Source organism: Notechis scutatus, chromosome Z (genome assembly GCF_049901735.1).
Source record: "Notechis scutatus isolate UNSWTSFEM ecotype Mainland chromosome Z, rNotScu1.2, whole genome shotgun sequence".
NCBI classification, from domain to species: domain Eukaryota; kingdom Metazoa; phylum Chordata; class Lepidosauria; order Squamata; family Elapidae; genus Notechis; species Notechis scutatus.
The window spans coordinates 74711563-74723722 of NC_142025.1; the positions used below are offsets into that span (position 1 = coordinate 74711563).

General features: G+C 38.7%; 1 protein-coding gene across 2 annotated transcripts in view; it reads left to right on the plus strand.

The window, feature by feature from the left end:
- Positions 1-12160, plus strand: part of CNTNAP2 (contactin associated protein 2) — a 1285310-nt gene that overhangs the window by 1021195 nt on the left and 251955 nt on the right. The gene's annotated exons all lie outside the window — the stretch shown is intronic.

Consider the following 12160-nt stretch of genomic DNA (forward strand, 5'->3'; position numbering starts at 1 on the left):
CGTATCTGATATTAGCACAATTGAGAAAGTCCAGAAATATTTCACAAGAAGAGTTCTCCACTCCTCTACTCGTTGTAGAATACCTTATGCCACCAGACTTGAAATTCTAGAACTAGAAAACCTTGAATTACACCGTCTTCGGTCTGACTTAAGCATGGTATATAAAATCATACATTGCAATGTCCTACCTGTCAATGAATACTTCAGCTTCAACCATAACAACACAAGAGCACACAATAGATACAAACTCAAAGTAAACCGCACCAAACTTGATTGCAGGAAATACGACTTCAGCAATAGAGTGGTCAATGTCTGGAATACTCTACCCGACTCTGTAGTTTCTTCCCCAAACCCCAAAAACTTTAACCTTAGACTGTCTACTATTGACCTCACCCCTTTCCTAAGAGGTCTGTAGGGGGCGTGCATAAGCGCACCAACGTGCCTACCGTCCCTGTCCTATTGTTTCTCTTATTCTTCTTTTATTTTTCTTATATGTACCCATTTCATGTATTCACAACTATGTATACACTTATACTTATTATCTTGTAAACAATTGGCAAAATAAATAAATAAATAAATAAATAAAATAAATAAATAGAATCCACCCATCTGAAAAAAAAAGCTAAAGGCAATTCAGCACACCAAAATCCAAGGGGGAGCTTCAAGCATTCCTGGGGTTGCTCAATTTTTACCACTCCATCGCATACTATTCTAGGACATTAGCTGAAAGGAACTATGCACAGATAGAGGTGACTTGGTTGGGTGACTTGGTCTGGGCTAGGAACTATGGGAGTGGGGCACCTTGGGTGGCAGCTAGGGTAACCGAGATAATGGGCCCCTTGTCATACGAGGTTATTCTGGGGAATGATTTACAGTCAAATGCCACATTGATCAGATACGGTGTCGGCAGGCTGGGCCAGTCCAAGGTGAGGATTCCGAGGCATTATCAAACCCACTAGGGAACTGTTTTCCTCCAAGTTTGCCTATACCACCCATGACTGCCTCCAAAGAAACAGAGATACCAATGGCAGTAGAGTTGCCACCACTAACGGATGACCAAAATGGCCATCAAACTCTGTCCAATTGGAGATGGACAATATTCCACTTAAACAGGACTCTCCAGTAACATTGCAGCAGTCCGTGGGCCCCAGCCTATCTCAAAGACTATGAATGGACTGAGGGTAAGGACTATTTTAGGATGAAGATGTATTGAATATACATATTTATTATGTATTGTATTATGTATTGTTATGTATTGAATATACATAGTTGTGTTAAGTCCTGATAAAGTGAAACTAATCTTTAGATGACCCTAACTGTTAACTCCAACTATTTTGGAGGGAAATTTAGAACATTCATATTTGGGCAGATTTTTTCAAGTACCATGATTGGTTAAGCCCTGTGGGCCTAGAGCAGGGGTGGGCAAACTACGGCCCGCGGGCCACATCCGGCCCGTTGGTCTGTCCAATCCGGCCCGCCCCTGAAAAAAAATCACTGGGCCCCTGAAAAAAAATCGTATTGCCCTGCGCCGCGTGGCCCCCAAAGCTGCAAAACAGTGTGGAGCGCTCTCGGGGTAGGAAAGAAAAGAACTTTGCAAAGGCCTCAGCTGGGAGTTTGAAATCACCTCCGAGTGCGACCTCTCCGAAGGTGAGTCCCCGCCGATCCCCCTTTTTTTTCCGGGGCTTCCAGGCTTAAACTTTGCAAAGGCAAAGTTTGCAGGCGGGAGCGTCTTCCCGCCAAGGAGCGGGAAGGGTTCCGCCTGGCGGGCGGGCTGCTTGGAGCGGGCTGCTTGGAGCCACTTAAAGCTAGGCCGCTGCTGGTGGAGCCTTGCCCTGCCCTGGTGCCCTGTTTCCCGGCTCAGCGGTCTTGCTCGGGCGGCACTTTAAAAGCCTGCTCCCAGCACCTGAGCAACTTCCCAGCAACTTGCGGGTTCCTTTTTCCTCGCGGGCGTCGTGCCTGGCCCGAGCTGCACGGCAGAGGGAAGCCCAGCGGGCGGGCGGGCTGCTTGGAGGAGGCGACTCGGCGGTGCTCCGGGCTTCCCCTCTGCCGTGCTGTGCAAAGTTTAAGCCTAGAAGCCCGGAAACCCGAGCAACTTCCCAGCAACTTTCGGCTTCCTTTTAACTCGGGCGCTCGCGCCTGGCCCAAGCCGCGGCGGAGGAAGCCCAGAGCGCCGCCGGTCGCCTCCTCCAAGCAGCCCGCCCGTCTGCCGGGCTTCCCCTCCGCCGCGCGGATCGGGGCCAGGTGCGGCGCCGCGAGTTAAAGGAAGCCGAAAGTTGCTGGGAAGTTGCTCGGGTTTCCAGGGCTTCAGGCTTAAACTTTGCACAGGCAAAGTTTGCAGGCGGGAGCGTCTTCCCGCCAAGGAGCGGGAAGGGTTCTGCCGGCGGGCGGGCTGCTTGGAGGAGCGACCGGCGGCGCTCCGGGTTTCCCCTCCAACACGCGGCTCAGGGCCTGGCGCGGCGCCCGCGAGGAAAAAGCAAGCCGCAAGTTGCTGGGAAGTTGCTCGGGTGCTGGGAGCCACCTTCGTGGTGAGCGGCTTGTCGGGCGCATCAGCACAAGATTATTTGCCCCCCCTTTCGCCCCCCCTTCCCCCTTCTCCTCCTTCCCCTCCCCTCGGAGGCCCCCTGAGTCAGGAATTGCTACTGCCGGCGCAGCTCCGCGCGCTCCAGTCCCGCGTTGCCTTGGGAAGGGAAAGGCAAAACCAGGAGCTGCTGAGCCTGAGCCTCTGGTGCCGCTGCTGCTGTTGCAAAGCACCGCGCGGCTCTTCCTTTTTGCCTTTCCTTCCCGAGACAAGCGGGACTGGAGCGCGAGCGCGCCGGCGGTAGCAACTCCTGACTCAGGGGGCCTCCGAGTGGAGGGAAGGAGGAGAAGAAGGGGAAGGGGGCAAAGGGGGCAAAAATCTTGTGCTGACCCAGCCCGTCTGTCAAATTTTAAAAGTCAATGAGGCCCCCGAGCCAAAAAGTTTGCCCACCCCTGGCCTAGAGTATAAATTACAGGCATTTTCCTGCTGTTTCTCAGTTCCAGTTTTGAGTCAACAAATGATGTTGTAGCTATGCTACTGTGCTTCTTCTGAAGCCCACTACACAACAGAGTGGCTGATCAATAAAACATGATGGACTTCAACTGTCCATCAATTTCAACTGTCTGAAGCAAGTTAGTCCTGATGCTAGTCTTTTTTGCAAAACAAATAAAAAGTTATTTTTAAATAGGGGTTTTCAGTGAGCTTGTATATAATCCATTTTTGCAAGAGAGAACCCCTTTTATTAGCTATCAAACTAAAATGAGTTTTAAAAATCTCAATATTTTTAAAATGAGATTTAAAAATCTCAATATAAGCAAAACAAAATAAAACTTCCTTGAGAATACATGACAGAGAACTTTACCTTTTTATGCAGACTGTTGACAATATGTTCAGCCATGTTCAAAAATGACCTTTCTGATCATTTGTTCATTTGTTCACTTGAGACCATTCATTGTTTTTGACATTTTCTAAACTGGGGGAAAAAAATCCTTGGAAATCTGTGTCCATCCCTTGGGAGAAAGATGCTCAGGCATGTCTCTATTGTGATAAATCTTTGCCTGTCATCTGAACACTAAGTAAATGTCAAGTGGTTAGAGAATATACCCCCTCCAGACAGGGAATCCATGCAGTGATAAAAAACCATAACTGCCCCCACCCCAGGCCAAAATACTTCTGCTGATTTCAGTGAATGTGAAGCTAAGGATCAAAGATAATGTACAGCTCATGCTTTACTAATCAAGTGAAGGAATGAGGGGAGTCAATGAGTGTTTGAATTTAAATTACAGAAGTCCAAAGCACTTCCAGATGTATCTTTTGATTTTTTTTCTTTATATTTTCTATACTCTAAATTTAGAATGACTACACTTGAATCTAAATCTCCCTGATCCAACACTTTAATCACTGTTTCACACATTGTCTTCCTTTATTGCTCTAGTAAGAAAATAAATAGATCATAAAATTATACGGTTTGTCTATTTATTTTACTGATAGGCTTAAACATGAGGTTTGGCTTCATCCATTAATGAGCTGCAGAAAAACAGCTTATTACAGTTTAAATAAATACAAGATGAATGTCAATTTCATAAAAAGGATCTTCTTTTTAAAACTATTTTAAATCAATCCAATAAAGCAGACTCAAATATGCCATACAAAATCATAAAGCTACAATCAGGATGATCAAGATGTTATTATTTGATGGATAATTATGGTGCAAAATGGTAAACAATAAATAGTAAAATAATAAACAAATATTCATGTGCTGACCAATTGTATATTAAAAACTATAAACCTTCACCAATTCAGATTTGTCTATTTATTTTCTATAATAAAAGAAAGCAAGAACTCAAGTGAAAGTAGTTTGTTTAATATTGGATTGTTCATTATACTGTTTTTTCCTATGCTGTAGCAATCATTGTAATGATCATTTTGAAATAATTCATGTTTGAATTAAAAATCCATTTTGTCTGTCTGATCCAGTGATCCAGCACTTTTCTTTTGATATACAACTCTCTCCATTACTTTTTCTAGTCAGTGAAGTAAGAAGTGGGGGATACCTTTCATGTGATATGCTCTATAAGCCAAGTCACTTTTTCACAGCCTATCCTGTGGCTGTCCTTGAATGAAACAAATATTGGAAATGCTGCAAATATATACTTTCTGCTTCTGCTGCAAAAAGTAAATATTTGCAATAATAGAAAATATTTAGAATACGCAGCAGATTTAAATAAATGTCTGTGCTTTTGAATGGAAATATGATAAATCAAATGTGTAAAGAATAAGAAGGACAACAATTATTTGATTTTTTCTCTCTGGAAAAAGAAAACTTCATATGCCATTTTGCTGATAAGGCCCACCAACTTGTTAAGTCAGCACCTAGAAAGGCAGGAATTTCTACCAAACTAATGTTATAATGTTATATAAGTTTATTTCTCACAAATATTTATTTGCCTGCTGACATTGGCATACTGTTGTTACAAAGCCCGCAAAACAAAATGCTTTGTATGGTTGCAGCAATGCAGTAGCTGGCATGACTGTGTGTGTATGTTTTGGGAGGAAAAATCTCTCAAAATATGATTATAATATTTAGTCAATAATTCTTAGGGAAGTTATGTAGGTGGTTAATCTTTGTAAACTAAACCATGTAAAAAGTTATTTCATAATAAATGCAAAAAAAAAAATCTTTGTGGTCCATTACTAAAATCCTTTTAATAAATCTGGCAATGCCAACAGAAATATTTCACTAATCATTATTCTTTTTCTTTATTTTTGTCCCAAACTGGCTGTCATTATAGATAAAATCAATCATTATTTTGCCTGTTTTGCCTTCCTAGTTTGGTCAAATACAACATTTTTCAATGCCACTGTTATTAATGAGGCAACTTTGAGATAATTAATATGAAATGAGTGTAATATGTAATAATGATGCAGGATGCAATCTGAGTCAGTAATCAGGAACAGAGGTTTTGTCTTCTAAGTTTTTGGACTCATCCTGGAGCACATCTTCAGGGAACTTCTTGCTAGCAGAGTGTGTGCTGTTCTGTGTGTGTGTTATTTATAGTGTCTGTTGTAAGTGGCTTTTTAGATGTTGATTGGGGTGTATTGATGACTGTGTAATAACGAGGTTCCGCTTGCAAAAAGGATAAAAATAATTAAATAATGGTTACCTAATAAGACAATTAACTTCCTCTCTCTTTAGGACGTATTTCATACTTTCTCCTAATCTTATGACATTGTTCTATCTCATAGCAAGCATAACCTTCCAGACTATTAATAAACTCAGTTTGATGAAAAGAACCCAAAGTTATGCAGGTGACTAGCAAAAAGAATTTTCTTCTTTTATTTTAGTGGTGCTAAGAGGCTCTTTGCCTTTTAGCATAAGCTCTTATCAGCAAAAGACTAAGAACAGGGTGAGGTCTTATAGAGAAATTATTCCTAGAAATCTTTTATGAAAAAGGAGTCAAGATTAATTTTGTAATGAAAGTGCTTGTCAACCTTTACCCTATATGCAGTTCAAAGCAGTAATTAAAGCTAATGATGTAGTTAACCAGTATGTCCTACAATAAAAGGTTGATTTCTTTTTATAGAAATGTTACTATGGCAAACCACTAATAGCAATTAGAACTAGCAGAAGGTTTTTTGTTGTTGTTGCTTCTATGAGAATTTGAATTGCTTTGCATAATGAGATGGGAAGCATATAAATTTAATAAATAAATAAGTAATTTTGATCTTAAAAATGGAATTTGATTACATCCAGTGGTGGGATTCAAATTTTTTTACTACTGGTTCTGTGGGTGTGGCTTGGTGGGTGTGGCAGGGGAAGGATACTGTAAAATCTCCAGTCAAAGGTGGTATTTGCTGGTTCTTCGAACTATTCAAAATTTCTGCTACCGGTTCTCCAGAACTGGTCAGAACCTGCTGAATACCACCTCTGATTACATCATTGCAGAGAAGGAGATGAAAATGGAAGTTGGGAGATAATGAAGCCTGAAAGACATAAGGAAACCAAATCCTTTATAAAAATAACTGTGGTACATAGGCCCCATAGGAAATATGGAAATGAATTAAAGAAAACATATGTTGCAGTACATAAAGTAAAAAACATGGGTCATTATTTTTAATAACCATGTTATAACAGAAAAATACATTTTAAACAAAATGAATTTTCATGTTCTCTTGATAAATCTAAATCTGATTAATTGCAAAGCCTCTTTTTAATATATAAGCTATTTATTTATATTCTACCAGTAATACATTTCTGAATTGCTGTTCCATGGGATAAATTTTGAATATGTACATTAAATAAGGGAAGAAGCACAATACTGAAAACAGTATTTTTCCTCTTAAACAATGCTAACCCATGTTTGCACTCAGAAATTTAGTACATACATTGGAAATTTCCAGGGAATACTACAATTGTAGAATAATCTGGGAAGAAAATATTAACAAAAATAAATAAAATAAAATAGCAAATCTCTTCATTATTGTTGCCCAGAAAACTTCATGAACACATTCATAATGTCTTGAAGAATTGAAATTAATTCAAATAAATTTTATTTCACATTCTATTTTGAAATATTGGCAGTTATAGAAAAGAGGGGTGATAACCTGAAGCATGCAGGTAGGTAAGTATTACATCTACAGGAAGAAATTCAGGAATAAAAATCAAGTCTTTTTCAAGTCACAAGTAAAACCTAAAGCAAAAAAGAAAGCATTTATTTAAGTATTTTTTTAAAAATATCAATTTTTACTAATTTTTTTTTAAACGAAAGGTTACAGTATTGCAGTGAAAACCACTGTCCAAGTTCACATGACACTTCTTTCTTGAAACAGTGTGAGCCTTATAATACTGTATTTTTTTAATGTTTTGCTTCTTGGTTTGATTCTTCTAGCAAAAATATCATGTATCAACCAATCATACAATGCCTATGAATTTGCCCACAGCTGATGGCTGATTTGACTGCTAATGGACCATTAAGATGTTGAAAGCCTCTTATATTTTATGAACCAATACATTAACTGTTCCACATGAGAGGTCTAAAAGCATTATTACTGATATAAACCTAATTCAGTAATATGTAACTGAATTTTTTTTTATTTCTTCCATAGTGTAATCCATGGTTCAACTCGTTGAAAAAAATCAGTAATTCATTTGTGATTAACAAGCAATTTTCCACTAGTTTGGATCTGCTATATTACAGTAGATTACTCAGATTAACAAAGTAATTGTGAAAAGTAGCCTTATTTATTGATTAGAATATCTTTAGATTGTTGTTCTTTCTCCTCAGATTACTTCTTATGCTAAGCGCTATAATAAGGAAAGCTTTTGTATACTATTTCTCATAAATATTTTGTTAATGCAAACAACTATATTATTAAACACTTCTTTAAAGATATCATGATAAACATTTTTAAAACAGCCATATTGGTAAAATGTTTTAGATAAAGCTATTATATCACTCACTATATGAGTTCTTAATACTTCAAAGATATTGTACTGATATGAAGATAAATTCATGTGTTATACTGGGATTCTATATACTGGGATTCTATAGGAATCCAGGAAAAACATAAACTCGGACAGCTTTTAAAAGCCTTACCATTTCTACATACATGGTTTTAGGTCTTGTGACTATGAAAATGTGATTTCTAGTATGTTGAAAATACCATGACATGAAAGAAATTGTCTAGAAACAGAACTTAAGTGACTTGCAAAGTTCAGTACAATAAGAGCAATAAATAAATCTTGTTTCATTTGCATAATAAATTTTGAAAGGAAAATGTAAATAAATAATGGGCTAAAGTGACTTGCAAATCTCAATATTAATTAAAGTATAATAGGTATAATAAAAAATTTAATATGTATAAAAGAAATTTCCTCTCATACACACCATTCTTTAGTAAAATATGGTTGACACCTTTCATAATTAAAATTTTGGTTGTTAATTTTTTGCGCATTGGCTAATCCCACTACTGCCTGCCCCTCCCAACCCTGCCTGCCCCTCCCCTTCCAGTTACTCCTTATCTTGCCTCACCCGCTTTGGCTGCTTGCCTAGAGTCATACCCGCAGGATACTGTAGCTGCTGCTGCTCTCTGGTTCCCTCACTTGCCTTGACCAACTGATCTCTGCCTTGTGAGGCTTTCTTCGCTCCTCACCCAGCTGCCTCCCACGTGGCACCCATGGCCCAGTCTACTTGCCTGCCTTTCCTGCAGCCTCCCTCCCACTCTGCCTTTTATTGGGGTGTATGGAGCAAAATAGAGCTCCTGTTGTTGTCTCTTCTCCCCCCTCACCAGGGGGGAAGGCTTCCTGCCTCCCATTTAGCCACCCGCCCCCCTTTTTGATGCAATTTGGGAAAGTGGCAAGTGGGAAGAGGTGGGAAAGGGGAGGAAAGGTATGTCAACTTGTAAAGCATTCCTGGCCTGCTCTCAAATTGCCATAGGCAGGAAGGGGGGAAACTAACAGAGCAGTAACCACAACCAGAAGCACAGTCCACACATACCTTCTTCAAGGCTGTATCCCAGGCTACTGGGACCAACCAGAGGGGCATGATTTCTATAGCCTGTGAAAGTGCTCCATTGGAGAATGTGATTTATGACACACCCTGAGTGGAGGGGGGAAACTGGGTCATAGGTGGGCCGTAAATTACATCAGGCAGAGCTGACTTCATTTGGGTTTATGCTGACATGTTGTTCCTAATAAATAACTGGATTTATTTTGAAACTTGGCTCGAGGTCCATGGTTTAATTAGGGCATCCATCGGAACCCGGACAAGGTATTCTCGACTCCCTGGCTGACTGGCTTCTTCCAGGCACCTTTTGCTCTCCCTTTTGGCATCATCCATCAAAGATGAGGTTTGTGGGCAGAAGAGCTTGCCCCACCCACCACCACCCAGGGCCTTTCCCCAAACATTTCTTTGCCTGATTTGCCATTTCTTTGCCTGATTTCCAGCTCCACTGTGTTTCTCCATCGCGTTTCTCAGCATCATGTGCAGGGAAACAAAAGTTTGTGGGACTAAAAAAAAATTCAATTCCAACTTCTCATGAAAGAAAAAGATCCCACGAAGTTGGAATTGATTGGGTAGGGTTTTTTTTTAGTCCCACAAACTTTTGTTTCCCTACACATGATGGTGAGATGGATGGAGCTAGAAATGCGATGGAGCTAGAAATCAGGTAGGCAAAGAAATGCTTGGGGGAAGTGAGAGATCTGGGAGGGGGTGGAGGGTAAGCTCCATGATGCAGCAATGGTGAAACGGGCAACAGAGAGGGCCTCTCTTCTCCCTGTTCCTCCTCCTACTTGAGAGAAGCGAGAGCATAGTGGTGGGTGGGGTAAGGTCCGTAGTGCAGCTATGGCAAAATAGGCAATGGAGTAGCCCTCTCATCTCCCTGCTCCTTCTGAAATTGCTGTTCACTTCTTGCATTATCCCTAGTTTCACAGCTTCATTTACTATTATTTTCATTTTAGAATAAAAAGGGATTCAAGTTGCAAAAATAATAGTTATATACTAAAGGGGCATTTCTCAGGATGCTGCATTGTCTATTTAATGCAACCACATGGGATGATCACAGAACACAAACATATAAATTTGTAACTTCCCATGTTGTACTTTTCAGCCCGAGTCAATAATAGTATTTGCAGAGTCCTTGGGGGAAAGGTATTTTGGGAGGGGGGAGGAGTATATTTCTTTATTGGAACCACTCATCATACAAAGAAGAACAAAAAAAACTGTTTTGTTCCCCATACAGTGGATTCAAAGCATCCTTAACCTTGTCTTTTCCTGCAAGATACGGGCCATGTACCAATAGCTTTGCCCTCCCTCCTTTCTTGTTTTGAATTTCTGTCCAAATGTAATTGGATTTTCTGGCTTGGAACCAAAGGTATCTAGGTTCAGATTGCCCCTTCTGTCCCAGACAGGACATTTTATGGTGATATAGTTTTCTTTCAGATAAATAATTGAGGGTACTTAGTTATGAGGAAGGTGATGTGTCTTTCAATAATAGAAATTAAAACAGTTTGCTTTACAAGAAAAGAAGTAAAAGTATACAGAGAAAATTGAGATAAGAAAATGAAGAGAAAAAAACAAGTTTTTATTTTGTATTGTTGCTAAACATAATATTTCAAAAGCAGAAAAAAAAATGAAGGGGCATAAAAGTGCATTTATCACATTTTTCTTAGACCAATTAGTTGAACTCTGCCTTGTTTATCCTTACTTTAGATAGTAATTTATCAAATCAAAAACACAACATGTAAAATTTGCAATCTTTATATTTTGGTCAACTGTATGTTCAAAAAACAGGTGAATTTGTGGTATGGAATCATTTCTTAAATGAAGCCACTCAGTGAAACAGAATCTTTAATTGGCATTATATGTTTGGAAAATACAGCTGATGTGAAAATGCTAAATTTATATAATGTACTCTATATGTATAGTGTTTGCAATTCATAGCACTTATTTCTTAATCAAGCTAATAATTAATATTTCATAACTGGAAATAGTTCTTGAAATCCACTGTATTTATTATTAAACCCTTATTAATTTTGTTAATCAATGTGCTCATTGAACAATAGGGGGTTATGAATATTGACTTTATATCCAAGGTGCTCCCATGTATGAAAAGAAAAATCTTGTTTTTGTTTTTTGTTTGTTAAGTAACTGTTAAGTAACTATAAACAGGCAGGTGCAAAAGTTGTCCTCAGGGAACACAAAGAATATTTCATAGGTTTTAGATATATAACATAAAAGGTACATGAGTCAGAAAATATGCTTGCAGAATGGCTGGGAATGGAGTTGCTCAAGCAGTTTATATAAATACAGATTGTCCTTTACTTACAATCATTTGCTTAGTAACCATTCAAAGTTATAGTGGTGCTGGAAAAAAAGTGAATTAAAAGATGGCCAAGTTTCTTTCCATTTAGATTGTTATGATCTTCCCTAACCGTCTGAATTAACCCTAACCCCCACAATAGAATACTATCTGGTCCTGCTTGATTATATATATATTTTTTGCTCTTTTAAAGTCGACTGGGAATAAAACTCCAAAATTTGTTCCTTATGCAATTGTTTATGTATCTGTTTGAAATTGATTATTTGAAAAAGTCTTTGGATATATTAACCAGTCTGTACTTTTAGAGCTAAGGAAAGAGAGGCTTGTTTTGTCTCATCAGTAGAGAAAATCATTTAAATGATGACACAAAATTATAATTTTGTTTTATTGATTTTTTTCAACATTTAAATAACATTAACAGTTATTTAGTCACACTTAGCTTTATTATATTGCCAAATAGATGTTGATAGCAGCCAAAACTCAATACACAGCAATATAGGCAGAACTAATCACAATTATTCTTATTCTTTCTGCTTAGACAGTCTTTTCCAACCTGGGTTCCCAACACAGCAACTTCCAGAAATTTTTTTTAACCAGTATTGACAATTGATAAAAACTGTGGAAGGCCAGTCATATCAAGAAGTTTATTTTACTTCATTATCAATCAATAACATTATTTTATGTCTGTTGTATTAAATACAACTAGGCAGCATTTTGGATTTGATTCCAAAAATCCAGAGACCAGAGTAGAAGTATGAATAAAATAGCTGTCTGTGAGTCTTTAAAATTACTATATTTGGGAGTATGAATTATGAACTTCCA